Source organism: Elephantulus edwardii, unplaced genomic scaffold (assembly GCF_000299155.1).
Source record: "Elephantulus edwardii isolate Elephantulus edwardi_28Jun2011 unplaced genomic scaffold, EleEdw1.0 scaffold00079, whole genome shotgun sequence".
Lineage (NCBI taxonomy): Eukaryota > Metazoa > Chordata > Mammalia > Macroscelidea > Macroscelididae > Elephantulus > Elephantulus edwardii.
In genome coordinates, this window is record NW_006399829.1 from 11,045,123 (window position 1) to 11,060,710 (window position 15,588).

Below are 15,588 nucleotides of genomic sequence, written 5' to 3' on the forward strand. Positions count from 1 at the left end.
TATTCCTTTTATTTTTATTGTGATTTTAATGAGAGTTTATAGAAAGGATGGTTTTCACACATTTATTGATGCACATTTCTCTCCCTCCCCTTCCCTTTCCCCTCTGCCAATTCCCTTTCTAATACACTTCTTGTTGCATATTGTTAATTGTCATACATATGAGCCCCATCATACACATTGCTTTCAGACAAGTCCTTTTTTCATCTGTTCTGAAGCATTGTTCATTATCTATCCACTCTTTCCTGTTCTCTTTCCTGCTCCCCCTCCCAGCAGTGGATTCTTAGCTTTCTAGGTATTTAATTATTTCTTTGTAAGTTTTAAGTTTTTTTTTTTAAGTCACTATTTGCTTTTAGATCCTATAATTAAAACTTTTCCTTGCCTTTCAATAATGAACTTTATACATATTCGGAGGGAAGAAAGTAGAGATTTTTCTGCAATGTTCAGGAAGCCACCAATTAGTAAAAAGTATAAACAGAATGTTATTTTGAAAACAAGATGAATACCGATATTGCACAAGCAAGATATCCAACAGTAAGTAAAGAACTTACAGGTGTTTCTACTCAAAGAAACCTTAGCTTTAGGTTCTTTTGTTTCTGAGTTGAAAGCAAGACATGTTTACATTTAAATTTGGAAGGTTTTACTGACACCTGTTCTTAAAAGTAAATACTCCAGAGTTAGTGGCTTCACCCTAAGGTGTGTATAACAGGAATGGAGAGCTCTGTTAGGTAGAGGGAACTGAGAGAAGGGAGCAAAGGAAGGTGCAACTTGTCATGATGTGTGGGATTGAGAAGATAGATCTATTTATTAAACTGACATTTATGGGAAATTTTAAATGGGTAAAAAAAATTTAAATGAAGAGTGAGCACTTCATTAAAGTGCTAAAGAGCAAGGATGCCATTTTAAAGACTAAGGTGTACTTGACCCAAGCATGATATTTTCAATCTTTCATGTACATGTGAAATTTGGACATAACTAAGGAAGACTAATTGATGGCTTTGAATTGTATGTTGTTGTTGTTTGGTGCCGTCGAGTTGTAGACAACTCATAGCGACCCTATTATCAAACAGCCTGAGCACTTTGAATTGTATGGCTAGTGAAAAAATATTAAATATTCTGTGGACTGCCAAAAGAATAAACAAATTGGTCTTAAAGGAAGTGCAATTAGGGCATTCTTTGGAGGCAAGAATGGTAAAACTTTGTCTCACATACTTTGGGTATAATGTCAAAAGGGGTCAGTCCTTGGGGGGGGATCACACTGGTAAAAGTAAAGGATCAGAAGAAGAACTTTCATGAGATAAATAGACATTGTGACTGCAACAATGGACTTGATCATGGCAGTGATCACGCGTACAGTACAAGATAGGGCAACTTTTCAGTTTGTGATTCATAGAGTTACTATGAGTCATAGTGGACTTGAAGGCACCTAACAGCAGCAAAAAAGCAGATTGAACCATAAAATGAACAATGTCACTCATGAGTGTTATTCACCCTTTAATTAAAAAACACATACACACTCCAGTCAACATTTGCCCTATAGGAAGGATGAGGAGGTGGGAGTGGGGCACAGAAGCAAGAATAATGGAAACAGAAAAAGAAAATGGAGATAATAAGCGTGTTGACACAGTGTTAAAAATGGAACCAAGGTCACTGAACAGAGATGTGTCCAGCCAAAAATACTCTACCATCAACTTGAGCCTCTTGGGTTTCTGAAGCTGTAAGTCTTTATGGAAGGGCTACCCATCTTCCTCCTGCAGAGCAGTTGGTGAATTCAAACCACTAAACGCTAAGCAGTATGCCAGAAATTGTTAAATGAGAATCTAGCCAATCTCACAAGTCTTTGTGTGGGGCAAGTTACAGCCCAGTTTCATAAGATTGTTGTTATTGTTAGGTGAGGTGCCATTGAGTCGAGTACAATCCATAGTGACCCTGTACAGCAGATTGGAACTCTGTCCTATCCTGTGCCATCCTCACACTTTCTGACACATTAGAACCCATTGCGGCAGTTACTGAGTCAATTTACCTGCTTAAGAATCTTTTTCTACTTCACCAACCATCCATGTTCCCAAGCGTGATATCCCTCTCCAAGTAATAGCCTCTTCTTCTGGCAACATGCCCAAAGTATGTGAGAAGAAGCTTCATCATCTCTGCCTCCAAGGAGCACTCTGGCTGCACTTTCTCCAAGACATGTCTGTTGTTCTTTTGGCAGTCCATGGGATATTCAGTACTTTTCTTCAACACCACATCTCAAAGGCATCAATTCTTCTTCAGTCATCTTTATTTATTGTTCAGCTCTCAGACGCTTAGCAAGTGATCAGAAAGACCGTGGCATGAATCAAACACACCGTTATAGTTACAGTACTATAGTTATAGTATTAGAGGTAGAGCCCAGATTGGAAGTCAATCAAAATGAGGAAAAGTAATAGCAATCACCCTTTAATAACTGGAACAAGGAATGTATGAAGCATGACTGTTGTAAAACTAGAAGTTGTGAAAAATGAAATGGAATGTATGAACATTGATATTGTAGGCATTAGTGAAATTGTTGTTGTTGTTATTGTTTGCCTTCAAGTCAAGCATGACTCATTGTGACTCTAAACGAAAGACCTGACACCCCTCTACAACTATGGATATTTATCAAAGTTTCTGAAGGCATGCTGTTTAGGAAGTGAATGCCACTCCTGCTTCCAAACTTGTCACAGGATGTTTTTCAGTAAGATACATTTTATATTTAATAAATCCAAGAACCAATATTAGAAGTGCTGCATAGTAGAAAAACATGCTTCATTGCCCCAATCATCATACTTCCAAAACCCTCATGCTGTAATATTCACCAACTTTCTTAGTCCAGATAAAGTCAAGCAAAAAGTCAGGTGATGCTATTGAAGAGTGTAGATTAACATAATTTTACAAATTATCAGGCTATGCCAACTCCAGCATTTAGATTCTAAAATTATTAATCTACAAATAAATACTGTCACCATGAGTTTGATGGACTAATTTTGGCCACTTTGAATGAGATAATCATATGGTATTCTGCACTGGTCCTTGGTTGCAAGGATTCAGAAGCTTCATCTAACATACTTTGGACATTTCTAACATAATTTGGACATCTCGTTGCAACGAGACCAATTCTTGGAGAGGGACGTCATGCATGTGGAGGGACAGTGCAAGAGAAGAAGACCCTTGATGAGGTGGATTGATTCAGTGACTATGTTAATGGGGGTAGGTGTGTTAGAGACAATAAGACTGGCACAGGATAGAGCAGGGTTTAGGGCTTTTGTACATAAGATCGCTATGAATCACAAGCAACAACAAAAATAACAACATTCTATGCTGAAAACAAAAAACAGAAGAAGAATGGTGTTTCATCATAGTAGAAGAGTCAACTTCAAGTTCTAGAGTACAATGTTGTAAATGATAGGATATTACTCAAATGCAAGATTTTGTTCAAATACACACTCTTGCTAGAGCCAGAGTGAAGGAAATTGAAAATCTGTACCAAATCTTGCAGCCTGAAATTGGTCAAACATGCAATTAAGATGTATTAGTGATAACAGATGACTGGAATGTAAAAGTTGGAAACAATAAAGAAGGATTGGTAGTTGAAAGGTATGGACTTGGTGACAGAAATGAGGCTGAGAACAGATGATCAAATTTTGTATGTTCTATAATTTGTTCATTGCAAATACCTTTCTTAAAAAAACCCCAAACAAACCACAAATGATGACTTTAAAAATGGACCTCACATCACAAACTGCATAGGAATCAGACTGACTACATCTGTGGATGGAATCGTTGGAGAAGCCCAATATAAGCAATCAAAACTAGGGCAGATGTGGACTGTGGAACAGACTATCAATTACTCTCGAGACTGGAGCTAAAGGCAATATTGACTGAGAGGTCGTCTCTCTTCCCCAGGTGGTAGCATGCACTAGAGGTTTGGCTTCACACCTGTGTTTTTTAGGGGTTCTCTACCCTCTCTTTTTTCATTCTTTCCCACTTTGACTCTTTTCGCACGGGCCCACCACTATCTTCCACCAATTATACCTTTTACCTTGTTACTTTAATAAATCCCTTTTGCTAACTTGCTGTGTGTGTTGGTCCACTTATTTACAGTCACCTCAACTCACCCGCTCATGGGATAATAGTGAGAGGTGAAGAGCTGGAGAGAACTCTGGTTTTAGCATGTTTCATAGTTTGCTATGCAGTCTTTCACCAAGAACTCAATATTAGAAAAGAAAAATAATATTGAATGTTTCTCCCATAAATGAGTCTTACTAAAGGAAAGAGTCATAAAAGACAACCTATTGCTAGTTTCCCTTTCTATAAACTAACAAGTGTAGAGACAATAATTAAATCAGTGGTATTTTAGGACTGGAAGTTATGGGAATAGTAATTCACTGCTAAAGGGCACAAGATTTCTTTTAAGGGTGGTGACTTTGTTCTAAAACGTATTGTTGTTGTTATGTGTCGTCGAGTCACTTGCGACTCATAGCGACCCTATGTACAACAGCCTTAAACTCTGTTCTGTCCTGTGCCAATCGCACCATCTCTGATACACCCATCCCAATTTACCCCAGTCACTGAATCAATCCACCTCATAGAGGGCTTTCCCCTTCTGCGCTGTCCCACCACCTTACCAAGCATGATGTCCCTCTCCAAGGACCAGTCCCTCCTTACAAGATGTCCAAAGTATGTTATATGGAGCCTCAGAATCCCTGCCTCCAAGGAGCAGCCTGCTTTCACCCTTTCCAGGATGAATCTGTGTGTTTTCCTAGCAGTCCATGGTACCCTCAATACTCTTCTCCAGCACCACAGCTCAAAGACATCAATTCTCCTTCTATCCTCCTTAGTCATTGTCCAACTCTCTGATGCATAACAAGTGATAGCAAAGACCATGACCTGTATCAGACACACCTTAGTCTCCAGAGAGACACCATTGCTCTTCAGTACTTCGGAGAGGTCCCTAACAGCAGACTTTCCCATGACAATATGTCTTTTAATTTCCTGGCTACTGGTACCAAGGATAGACCGGTCCTTAGAGAGGGACATCATGCTTGGGAGGGTGGAGGGACGGCGCAGGAGAGGAAGGCCCTCTATGAGGTGGATTGATTCAGTGACTAGGATAATTGGGATGGGAGTGTCAGAGACAGTGCGAATGGCACAGGACAGAGTGGAGTTTAGGGCTGTTGTACATAGGGTCGCTATGAGTCTCAGGTGACTCGACGGCACATAACAACAACAACAACAACAACAACAACAACAACAACAAACTGGTGCCAAGAGTGTTGATTGTGGAGCCAAGTAAACTAAAGCTGTGAAAAATCTCAATCTCTTCACCATCCATCCTGATGCTGCCAATTGGTCCAGTGGTGAGAATCTTTTTCTTCTTGACATTGAGCCTAAATCCATATTGGAGGCTGCAGTCCGTGACCCTCTGCAGCAAGCGCTTCAGGTCCTCCTCAGTTTCAGCAAGCAGGGTTTTGTTATCTACATATTGCAGATTGTTGATAGATCTTCCACCAATCTTGACCCCACATTCCTCGTCATAGAGCTCAGCCTCTCGGATAATCTGTTCTGCATACAGATTGAAAAGGTATGGAGACAGGACACATCCCTGGCGTATGCTCTTCCCAATTTTGAACCATGCAGTGTTTCCTTGCTCTGTTCTAACAACTGCCTCTTGGTCCAAGCATAGGTTTTGCATTAGCACGATCAAGTGTTCTGGGATTCCCATTCTTCTCAGAGTCAGCCACAGTTTGTTATGATCTACACAGTCAAATGCCTTTGCATAGTCAATGAAACACAGATGGACATTCCTCTGGTATTCCCTGCTTTCAGCCAAGATCCATTTAACATTAACTACAATATCCCGAAAATGTATTATACAATCTATGTTGTCATTATGTACCGTTGAGACAGAGCCAACCCATAGCAGACCCTCCTCTGAGTTTTCAGAGGCAGTTTAAATTGTGTGGGAGGAGATTGCACACCTTGCTCCCGCAGAGCACCTGGTGGATTTGAACTGTGTGCTTTCTGTATTGCAGTGTAGCTCCTTACCACTAGACCACCAGAGCACATACTCTAAAAGGCACCAAACACTTTAATATCTGAGTTTTATAGTATAGGAATTCTTTATATCAGTAAAATGGTTGTTTATCTTTGAAGAACAGTAAGAAAAATTTCAAGAAGATTTAAAAAATTTCATTCAAGATGAGTGCAAATGTTCATTACAAAGACAGAAGAAGAAGAAAAGACCAAAATGGATGTCAGAAGAACTCACAAAGAAGAATTCAAGATACTAAGAGCTGGACAGAATATTTCAAAAGGCAGCGCGGGATGACAAAGTAAAATATTACAATGAAATGTGCAAGGAGCTGGAGTCAGAAAATCAAAAGGGCCAAACTCACTCAGAATTTCTTAAGCTCAAGGAACTGAAGAAGAAATTCAAACCTCGAGTTGCCATAATCAAGAATGCTTTAGGCAGAATATTAAATGATCCAGGAAGTATTAAAAGAAGATGGAAAGAATATATTGAGTCACTGTATACGAATTGGCACACACAGAATTTCATGAAACAACATATGAGCAAGAGTCTATGATGATGAAGGAAGAAGTTCAATCTGTTTTGAAGGAAATAGCAAAAAATAAGGCCCCAGGAATAGATGGTATACCAATTGATGTATTTCAGCTAATAGATACTGCCCTGGACGTGCTCACTAAATCGTGTCAAGAAATCTGGAGAACAACTACTTAGCCCACTGACTGGAAGAGATCTATATTTGTTCCCATTCCAAAGAAAGGTGATCCAACAGAGTGTGGAAACTGTAGAACAATATCATTGATTTCACATGCAAGCAAGATTCTGCTGAAGATTATAAAAAAAAAAGACAACAAACAAACAAAAAGAAAAACGACCCGAACAACACATCAGCAGAGAACTGCCAGAAGTCCAGGCTGGGTTTAGAAGGGGTCATGGTACTAGGGATATTGTAGTTAATGTTAGATGGATCTTGGCTGAAAGCAGGGAATATCAGAGGAATGTCTATCTATGCTTAATTGATTATGCAAAGGCATTTGACTATGTGGATCATAACAAACTGTGGCTGACTCTGAGAAGAATGGGAATCCCAGAACACTTGATCGTGCTAATGTGAAACCTATATTTGGAGCAGGGAAACACTGCATGGTTCAAAGTTGGGAAGGACGTGTGCCAGGGATGTGTCCTGTCTCCATACCTTTTCAACCTGTATGCAGAACGGATCATCCGGGAGGCTGGGCTCTATGAGGAGAAATGCGGCGTCAGGATTGGTGGAAGATCTATCAACAATCTGCGTTATGCAGATGACACAACCCTGCTTGCTGAAACTGAGGAGGACCTGAAATGCTTGCTGTAGAGCGTCAAGGACTGCAGCCTTCAGTATGGATTGAGGCTCAATGTCAAGAAGACAAAGATTCTCACCACTGGACCAATTGGCAGCATCAGGATGGATGGTGAAGAGATTGAGATTGTTCATAGCTTTAGTTTGCTTGGCTCCACAATCAACACTCTTGGCACCAGTAGCCAGGAAATTAACAGACGTATTGTCATGGTTAAGTCTGCTGTTAGGGACCTCTCTAAAGTACTGAAGAGCAACGGTGTCTCTCTGGAGACTAAGGTGCATCTGATACAGGCCATGGTCTTTACCATCACATGTTATACATCAGAGAGTTGGACAATGACTAAGGATAAAAGGAGAATTGATGCCTTTGAGCTTTGGTATTGGAGAAGAGTATTGAGGGTACCACGGACTGCTAAGAAAACAAACAGATACATCGTGGAGAGGGTTAAACCAGGATGCTCCTTGGAGGCAAGGATTCTGAGGCTTCGTCTAACATACTTTGGTCATGTTGTAAGGAGAGACCGGTCCTTGGCGAAGGACATCATGCTTGGGAGGGTGGAGGGAAGGCACAGGAGACGAAGGCCCTCTAGAAGATGGATTGATTCAATGACTGGGGTAATAGGGATGAGTGTGTCAGAGACAATGGGATTGGCACAGGACAGAGCAGAGTTTAGGGCTGTTGTACATAGGGTCGCTATGCGTTGCAAGCGACTCGACAGCACTTAACAACAAAAAAGAACAAGAAAAATTTGTTTACATCAAAGTGGTAGCACAATGGTTGAATTTCGCAGCTGTTAACCCAAAGTTTGGCCATTCAAACCCACCAGCCATTTGGTGAGAAACACGTGGCAGGCAGCTTCTGTAAGGTTTAAAGCTTTGGAAACCTGACGGGCAGTTCTGTTTTGTCCTTTGGCAATGCTGTTAAGCCAGAATTGACTCTATGCCACTGAACTTAGTTTGGTTTTGAACTGGAGGAGTTTCATATTTGGTGAATGAAGATATTTGTAAATCCTTTGATCCTTAGATGGAGCCCTGGTGATGTAGTACATTACGTGTTAGGCTGCTGACTGAAAGGTTGGCAGTTCAAATCTACCAGCTACTCTATCAGAGAAACATGAAGGAGTCTCCTCCTATAAAGATTTGTGGCCTGGAAAAGGGGATGGGAGGCTGCCATGAGTGAGTCAACAGCAGTGAGAGGGTTTATGCTTCTTAAATTGAGGGTGAAATGGCACTCTGGAGATGTCATCAGTAAGGAGGGAGTTGAGTTGAAAACTCAAAATTGGGATGGAAAGACTTCATCTCACATACTTCAAACTTACTATCAGGAAGTGGAGGTCAGAGAAAAAGAGGAAGACCCTCAATGAGATGGATTGACAAAGTGATTGCAGCAACGGGCTTAACATAGCAGAGATTGCAAGGATGGCACAGAATTGGCTAATATTTCAATCTGTTGTCTATAGCAGGGTCATTATGAGATGGAGTCAACTGGATGGCATCGAACAATGATAGCAACAACAACATTCACATACCAACATTTGACCAAGTGATGCCAGATGTAACCCAGGCTTTCTCCGCCTACTGATGTTTATGATTTTTTTTCAACAAATACATTTAAAGAGAATTTGTTGTTGTTAGTTGCCATTGAGTTGAGTACAACTCATAGTGACCCTATGAACAAAAGATCTGAAGCTAGTCCTGTCCTGCACCATCTCAAACTTCCTTACACACTAAAGTCCATTGCAGCAGTCACTGTGTCAATTCACCTGGTTGAGGGTCTTCCTCTTCTTTGCCAACCCTCCCTCCTTCCCAACATCATGTCCCTCTCCAAGGAACAGCTTCTCCTAGCATCATGCCCAAAGTATGTAAGGTAAAGTCTTATCATTCCTGCCTCAAAGAGGACTCCGGCTGAACCCTCTCCAAAACATACCTATTTGTTCTCTTGGCTGTCCATGGGATGTTCAATACTCTTCTCCAACACCACGGCTCAAAGACATCAATTCTTTTTCTGTTGCTCTTATTCATTATCCAGATCTTGGATGCATAACTAGTGATCTGAAAGACTCTGAGCCTGAATCAGACTCACCTTAGTTCTCAAACTGACATTATTACTCCTCTATAATTTGGGAAGGTCTCTAACTGCAGATTTTCCCAGTGCAATGCGTCTCCTTATTTCCTGACTGCTGGTACCAAGGGTGTTAATTTTGGATCGAAGCAAGATGAGTCTGTTGGCAGGTCCAATCTCCTCTCTATCCATCATGACACTGCCTATTGGTCCAGACCTGAAGAATCTGTTTTCCTGATATTGAGATGGCGTCCATACTGAAGGCTGCATTACTTGATATTCTGCAACAAGTGCTTCAAGTCCTTCTCAGTTTCAGCAATAAAGATTGTGTCATCTGCATAATGCAGGTTGTTGATGATCTTCCTCCATTCCTGATGTCACACACCTCATCATAAAGTCTAGTTTCTTGGATAATTTGGTCAGCATATGGATTGAACAGGTATGGAGATAGAATACATCCCTGAAGCACTACCTTCCCAATTTCAAACCATGCAGTGCTCCCCTGTTCCATTCACACAACAGCCTCCTGGTCCAGGTATAGGTTCCTCATGAGCCCAATCAAGTGCTCTGTGATTCCCATTTTTCTCAATGTCAGCCACAACTTGTTGTGATCTACACAGTCAAATGCCTTTGCATAGTCAAGAAAGCAGAAATAGACATTCTTCTGGTATTCCTTACTTTCAGCCAGGATCCATCTGACATCAGCAATGATATTCCTGGTGCCACGGCCTCTTTTAAATCCCCGTTAAACATCTAGCAATTCCCTATATGTGTATTGTTCCAGCCATTTTTTAACGATCTTCAACAGTATTTTGCCTGCATGTGATATCAATACTATTGTTCGATAATTTCCACATTCAGTTGGATCACCCTTCTTGGAAATAGGAACAAATATGGACCCCTTCCTATCCACTGGCCAGAAAGCTGTCCTCCAAATTTCCTGACATATATACTGGAGAGTGCGTCCAAAGCTGCATCTGTTAATTGAAACAAATCAATTAGTATCCCGTCTATTCCTGGGGCTTTATTTTTTACCAGTCCCTTCAATGCAGTATCTGCTTCCTCTTGCATTACCATTGGCTCCTGTTCATATGATACTTCCTGAAAATTTTCAGTGTCAAGCAATTATTTCTGCTCCAGTGACTGTATTCCCTCCATCTTCTTTTGATGCTTTCTGGGTCATTCAATACATTGCCTATAGCATCTTTCAACATTGCAACACGAGGCTTAAATTTGTTTTTCAGTTCTTTCAGCTTGAGAAATGCAGAATGAGTGCTTCCTTTTTTCTCCAATTCCAACTCTCTACACATTCCATTATAGTACTTTGCTTTCCTCCCAAGCTGCTCTTTGAAACTCTGTCTGTTCAGCTCTTTCACTTCGACATGTTTTCCTTTAGATTTGGCATCTTGATGTTCCAGTGCAATCTTTAGAGTCTCTTCTGACATCCATTTTTATTTTTTCATTTTACGAGATACTATGCACAAATTTTAAAATGTTGAGTGTTTGATATGGAAAAGTGTTTTCCATTTAAATTCAAAAGAGGAATTAAAGAATGGCTACAAAATAGTATGTTCAAGATGAATGAGTTTTAAAACAAAGATTATAGTGAGAATATCTAAGAAGATGAACAGCAAAATGTGATCAATATTTTCCCTTTACAATGTCTGTCATTCACCAAGTAAATAATTTCATAAATTCTTCAGGAGGGAAAAAATGAAACAATTGTGGTATCTGGAAAAAAAAGGAAAATTTTCCTTTTTACTTCTCTGCTGTTTGTACAACATGTATATATGAGCTGTACATCTTGTTTGCTTTTAATAAAGTTTAACAGACTTTAGACTCAGTAGAAAAATCCTTCCATGCCTTGTTTTGAACTTAATTTTGCTAATAATCACTTCAAAGTGTTTTAAATGTCCCTGCTCAAAATGAAAGTTCATTTTGTTTGGAGCAATTCTGGTTTGAGAATCAAATGGTCACATAAATGACAAAGGAAATGGGAATAAAATGTGAGGAAAACAAGTGACAAAATAACTACAAACTTTATCCTACTGACCATTACAGTATAATAAATTTACAGTTAACCAAAAAACATTTTTATTTTGGTCTTCAAAGAGCAAACTGTTTACTTTCCCCCCCCAAGATAATCATGATTAACTTATAAAGATTGGCATTTGAGGAGCTCTCCTGGCCTAGTGGCAAGAAGCTGCACTGCAATCCCAGAGGTGTGCAGTTCGAATCCACCAGTTGCTGTGCTGGAGAAGGGGCAGTCTCCTCCTGTACCTGTCAGATCTGATTTGATGGTACACACACACAGAAAATAATACTAATAATAATTTTTAAAAAGCTGAGGGGGAAAAAAGATTGGCATTTTCAATTTCTCTCAAAACATTTACCTGTAATGGGTTAACTTCTCATTACAGAATTTCAAGAGTGAAAAGTTTTTTTAAAAATTCCATTTTGTTGCCCTTATAAAACAAAACAGGAGTTAGTATTCAGTCAAGGACATTCACTCACACTTCAGGTCCTTCTCCTCTGGGAACCAGCATTGTTACATCATTCCCATTGAGCGGGACCTGATCTAATTTAGTAATTCTTCCTTCTGGTGTGATTTCAAACTCAGTAACATCTTCCAAGACAATATTTGACAAAGTCATCAAAACCTAGAAGCGTGCCAACAATTTTCTTATCACTCTTCTTCACAATATGAATCCTTGATACTATACAACTGTCCACAAGTTCTAGAGGCAGTAGTTGTGATGGGTTGGTAGTAGCGTCAGCCTCCAAGGCTATGCCGGAAGTGGCCTCGATGTTTATAATTTTTTTATTAATCTTTGTTCCAGAAAAATTTGAATGCCTTCATTTTATTATACTGATGTGGAGTAATTTATTTCCCCAACATTCTGTGCTTGAGTGTCTAACTCATCTGCACTCAATTATTAACTCCCCTGCCCTCAGTTGCTGTTGAGTCTGTTATAATTGACAGTGAGACCCGTGTGCACGACGGAATTATGCTCCATAGAGTTTTCAATGGTTAGTTTTTTCAAAGCATGCCAGGACTTTCTTCTGAAGCTCTTCTGTAAAATGCAAAGCCTTTCGCTTAGCAGAGAGGTACATGAAACATTTGCCCCACCCAGCAACTCCAAAAATATAATCTCAAAGGTGAATGCAATGCCAAAAGGAAGTAAGGCTCCCAAAGTCCAGCCTTTTGGGTCTTTATCATTGTGGTACAATTTTACATTCTAGAGCCTAAAATAAATATTGAAACTAGAGGACACAGAGAAGGTTAGTAAATAAAGCATTGAGAAATAGAAAATGAAATTCTTTAGCCTTAAGAGAAAGCTTAAAGATGACATTCATAGTTATTTGTATAAAAAGACTATCATATAGCACGTTGTATTTTCATTCCATCACTTGCAGTCTATTGGTTTTGTTATTATTGTGTATGTTCCTGCTATTATCTTATTTGTTGCTTGTGTCAGTCGCAACTGTTTTTATCTATTTTTCCTGTGTTGGTGTTAGGTACCACTGAATTGACTATGATTCTTGGTGACCCTATAAATAACAGACTTGAACCTTGCTCTATCTTGCATCATCTGCAGGATCTCTACATTTGAGCCCATTGTTACAGTCATGGCGTCAATCCATCTTGGCAGGCCTATCTTCCACAGAACCTCCTCCTTTCCTAGCATTATTTTTTTCCTGTAATGCCTACTTTTTTGAAGAGTTAGCTCTTGTTGAGTGGAGGTTGTACATCTATGACATTTCAAATGAAGAAAGAGCCTTTTAGTTTAGGGAATGGAATACATATGAATCTCTTTCAGTCACTTGCTTGGCCAGGAAGTTGTCCTCCAGATACCTTAGCACAACATGGTGAGCACATCCAGGACTGCATCTGCTTTTTGAAATATCTCAGTTGGTATTTTATCAATTCCTAGGGCCTTATTTTTAACCAATTCCTTCAGAGCAGCTTAGATTTCCTTCTTTATTATTATTGGTACTTGATCATATGCTACTTCAGAAGAGGTTCTGTTTCAGCCAATTCTTTTTGGTAGAGTGACTTTGTATATTCCTTTCATCTTGTTTTTACGCTTCCTGGAATTATTCAATATTCTGCCCATAGCATCTTTAACTTTTGCAACTTGAGGGTTGAATTTGTTCAGACTCTAGGTCATATTTTGTTATAATATTTTGATTTGTCTTCACAAGCTGCCCTTTGAAATCTTCTGCTGTGTTTGCTACAGAAGGTCAAAGATTTCAACCTTCCATATGGATTGCATCTCAACCTCAAGAAAACAAAGGTCCTCACCACTGGACCAATAGGCAGTGTCATGATAGATGGAGGAAGGATTGAGGTTGTTGATGATTTCATCTTGGTTTGATCCACAGTCAACTCTTGGTACCAGTAGTCAGGAAATCAAAAGACAAGTTGTGTCTGCTCTCAAGGTTGCTGCTAAAGAGCAACGATGTCAGCCTAGAGACTAAGACGCACCTGATCCAGGCCATGACCTTCTCAATTGCTTGCTGTGCATCAGAGAGCTGGGCAATGCCTAGGGATAACAGGGGAAAAATCTATGCCTTTCAGTTGTGGTGCTGGAGGAGAATTTTGAACATACCATGGACTGGCAACAGAATAAACAGATCTGTCCTGCACATGGTGAAACCAGCCTGTTCCTTGGCAGCAAGGATTTTGAAGCTCCCTCTTACATATTTTGGGCATATCTTTAGGAGGGACAAGTCCTTGGAGAAGGACATCATTCTTGAAAGGGTAGAGGGTCAGGGTAGGAGAGGAAGACCCTGCATGAAATGGATTGACACAGTGACTGTGGCAATGCAGTCAGGTGTGTCAGAGGTGGAGAGGTTGACTGAGGATAGGGCAAGGTTCAAAGCCATTGTTCATATGACTCGATGGCCTGCAACAATGACAACAGACATTATACTAATTTTAATATTTCTAAAGAACTTCTCGGCTTGTGACGTAAACATTGCTAATTTACCACCTACTGTTTCCTATGTCCATGAAGAGAATTTTGGTTATCCTCTTTACCTAACTCTAGTAAATCAGGTCCTTGTGTATAATATTACTGAAATGTAAACACAATTGTGTTGAAATTTTGATCCACTTGCTAATTTGAACTGTACCCTGTGTTAGCTAAGGCTTCTGTATTGACACAGGTATATTTGCTTATTGGACAAGCATAGTCGAAAGTGTTTCATTTACATCTGATTAATTTGGAATCTGTGGTGCAACTGAGAGACACATTTTTTAATAGTGTTAAAACAATTCAAGTTTCTCCAATCCTTTTATGACTAAATATCTAGGAGATAATGCTTTGGAATTGCTACAGAAAAACAAAATTAGCAATGATATTGTCTGTAACATATACCAAATCTATTTATTCAAATTATACTGTTTCTAACTTTGAGGAACATTGTGATATTTTTCTAGCCTCTTGAGCAGTGAAGCTGTGTTTAGTTTATTTGAATCTGAACTTTTCATGGTAGGTGACAAAATTAAGTGTCTGGGCCTTTTAAACCAGATCACATTCTTAAGAGTTACTTACAGAAAACAGAAAATGTCCTTGGTTAGGTTTTCATTTTTTGGTGGTCTAGTGAATAAAAAAATTCCACTGTCAACTCAAAGGCAGATAGATGATTCAAAACTGGAGAAAATTTGTTTTTGGAAAACAAATTTAAATTGTTTTTGAAATTTGTTTCTAAAAACAAATTTAAGCCTTGAGTCATGATATTGAAAGATGCTATGGGCAATATACTGAAGGACCCAGAAAGCATCAGAAGAAGATGGAGGAAATTCACAGAATCACTGGACCAGAAAGAATTGATTAACACTGAAAAATTTCAGGAAGTACCATATGAATAAGAGCCAACGGTAATGAAGGAGGAAGTGGAAACTGCATTGAAGGCATTGGCAAAAAATAAGACCCCAGGAATCTAAGTGATACCAATTGATTTGTTTCAGTTAGCAGATGAAGCCTTGGAAGCAATCACCGGTACATGCCAAGAAATTTGGAGGACGGCTTTCTGGCCAATGGATTGGAAGAAGTCCATATTTGTTCCTTTTCCCAAGGAAGGTGATCCAACTGTGGAAACTACTGGGCAATATCATTAGTATCATATGCAAGCAAA

The 15,588-nt window shown here is 39.5% G+C and overlaps 1 pseudogene; it reads right to left on the reverse strand.

The window, feature by feature from the left end:
* Positions 1-11,954: 11,954 nt before the first annotated feature.
* On the reverse strand, positions 11,955-13,076 carry LOC102856477 (annotated as a pseudogene).
* Between the last annotated feature and the right edge of the window lie 2,512 nt (positions 13,077-15,588).